This window comes from Pteropus alecto, unplaced genomic scaffold (assembly GCF_000325575.1).
Source record: "Pteropus alecto unplaced genomic scaffold, ASM32557v1 scaffold385, whole genome shotgun sequence".
Classification (NCBI taxonomy): domain Eukaryota; kingdom Metazoa; phylum Chordata; class Mammalia; order Chiroptera; family Pteropodidae; genus Pteropus; species Pteropus alecto.
The window spans coordinates 1050656-1053481 of NW_006436543.1; positions in this window are offsets into that span (position 1 = coordinate 1050656).

A 2826-nucleotide genomic window follows, 5' to 3' on the forward strand; every position below is an offset into this window, starting at 1 on the left:
GTCATGCTCCTCCGCTCTCCTCCCAGGCACACACCTCCAGATGTTCTGGAAGACAACAGTGGGACAGGTAAGAGGAGGGACCCCTTTATGTCTGGAGGTTCCCAGTGGGGAGCCTGCTTTTGCTTCCTGGCTTTTCTGATGAATAGATAATTCATTGTGGAAATAGTCTGGATACTTCTAAAGCTTCAAATGTTCAAGTTCGAAATTTCTTCCTGGGGAAGGTTCTTATTTCCTTAAAATTCCTCTCCTTCACCTTCTCTTTTTGTGCCTCCTACACCTGACAACCAGAATTTGTGTGGGATGGTTCAGGCTTCAGCATGGGCTGTCTGGGTTATTCAAATTTCCTTTTCTCTCCTCCCCGTTAGAATACTAATCCATATATGGAGGTCTTTCTGGCACCACAAGTACCATCCTCACAGAACTCTCTAGAGAGACCCATCCCACCTCCCACACATGTGGAAGGCTTGGCTTTATAGGGACCTGTGTTCCTGTAAATGGCCCCAGCTGAACAGACCGAGGGTGAGGTCCAGCCTAAGGCCAGCAAACCTCTGACTTGGCTGATAGGAGAGAAAAAATAAATGAGCTGGCTCAACAGGAGTCTTTTGCAAGGGGGTTTAAATTAGGCACCACAGAACTATGGCAGTGGAACCGGGAGTGATTGCTGACGCCAAAAGTTTGCGGTGTAGAGACCTGAGCAGCCACAGCAGGCCACGCGTAAGCCAGGATTTTGAGGAGCCACTAGCACACATGGTCGCAGGAAGAGAGAAGCAACAACTGTTTTCCCCCGCTACAGTATTGCATCTTGTCTGAAGTCCCACAGTATAAGAATCAAATCCCATATTCCACCCTGGCAGCGTATCGTGGGCTTTCTGAGCAGCTCCTAAATAATAGCGGCCATAGACCTTAACGATGGCTGCTGGGGAGGCGAAGGAACATGGAGGAAATATTAGGGATCTATGGGTTCAGCGTTAAAAGAGGGTTAGGAAAAGAATGATGAGATGATCCAAGAGTAAACAATATTCAAAACTATGATCTCTGGGCCTCGGAATGGTTGCATTTTAGACTGTTTAAATGCAAACAGAAAATCTTCACGATGGGGTCTTAAATGAGGAGACCCATTAACATTATAGTGTATGGGATAGAGTTGTTTTTATTCAACTTTGTTTGTGAGCAACTTTGGGGAAAAGCAACACTGTCACCAAGGGGAACCCCTGAGTTTATTTGGACAAATGCAATTATTTTGTTGCTTCATATGAGGCAAATGCGGGTGTATGTTGGGTAGTTAAGCTGTTGAAGGAGCATCAGATCTTGCATCTACTCTGCCATTAAATCTTTGCAGGAATCTAAGAAGAGACCCCTAAGGAGTTTGTATTTTGTTTGATTTTTTTTTCTGTATATTGGAGAGGGTTATTGAGTTTTCAGAAAACAGAAATTAGCCCTGTTCAGAGAGTTTCAAGAAGCTGCCTTTTAAAAATAACAGAAATTATGGGTTTTTCCTGCCTTACTAATCTTTATTCTATACCAGGGACAGCCAGCTGCATTAGTGGAATTGCTGCCTGGGCTCCCGGATGAGGGTGGCCGAGCACCTGCTCAAGGAGGTGTTACAGCTTCTAGTGCAGCGAGGGGCGTGTGGGGCTGAGTATTTCTTCACATACACAGTATAGCGTAGTATAGCAATAATTAGAAAACCAACCTGCCTTAAATTTGTTTACTGGTTTTAGGGGACAAGTTGGCAATATATATCAAAAGCTGTGACTTATATGTTTCTTTTACCCAGAAATTCCACTTTCGGCAATCTATACTAAGGAAATAATAAGGGATATGGAAGGGTCTTCATTTCAGCCTTATTCTTGCCACCCCCAATCCATTATCCACTCTCCATTATCCGTTAGCCAGAGAGACCTTCTAAAACCAGATGAAAGCACTTTATTTTCCTGCCACAGCCCTTCAGAAGCTTTCCAGCGTTCTTAGGGTAAGGTTTAAAACCTTCACCTTAAGTCACAATGTCCTCTGCAATATGGCCTCTGCTCCACGGCTTTGGCATTCTCCAGCCACACTGGTTGGATCAGCTCTTGAGTATAAATAACCTTTCTCTCCTATCTCAAGGCCTTTGCACATGCTGTTCTCGCGGCCTAGAGCACTCTTTTTTTCTCATTTCCTTGACAACTCCTCCTCGTCCTTCAAGATCTTTGAGTAGACTTGCCTGTTTCTCCAAATCAGTTAACACACTTGTAATCATTTCCGTACCCCCTTGCATGTTTACAACTCCCATAAAACATGTAACTGCTTATGTAATAACGCCTTTCTCACTTGACAGAGTGAATCCCAATGGTCCAAATCTGCCAGTCTTATTAGACCCTGTTAAATGGGTGAATCAATAAAGCATTTGGATTCTTTGGATGTGGCGTAGTTGTTTTAAATGAAGCAATTTAGAACCAGGTGGGGGTTTTCTTGGGGAAGGGCTGCCAGCCTAAGAAGAGAGGCTTTGCATGAAGAATGTGAAGAAGTGAGCAAAGCATTCACTGACCTTGAGGGAGAAACCTCAGTTTTAGATATTGAAGAAGCTGAAATTGATAGGGATCAGATATTTTAGAAGGTGAAAACATTTATTATGTTTCTGACCTTGTCTTCAGAGCATTCTTGGCCTCTGGGATAAATTTGTATGCAGCTGTCATTTCCTATTTATAAATTAGCCTGGAGGGATCGTGGGTAGGCAGGTGGACTGAAGGACAATGGTGAGTCCATGGGGCTGTGAGAGTGAGGAGGAGAAAGAATGAGAAAAAGTGTCCACTGTTCAGTATTTTGTGCATCCATTTAACAAATAGT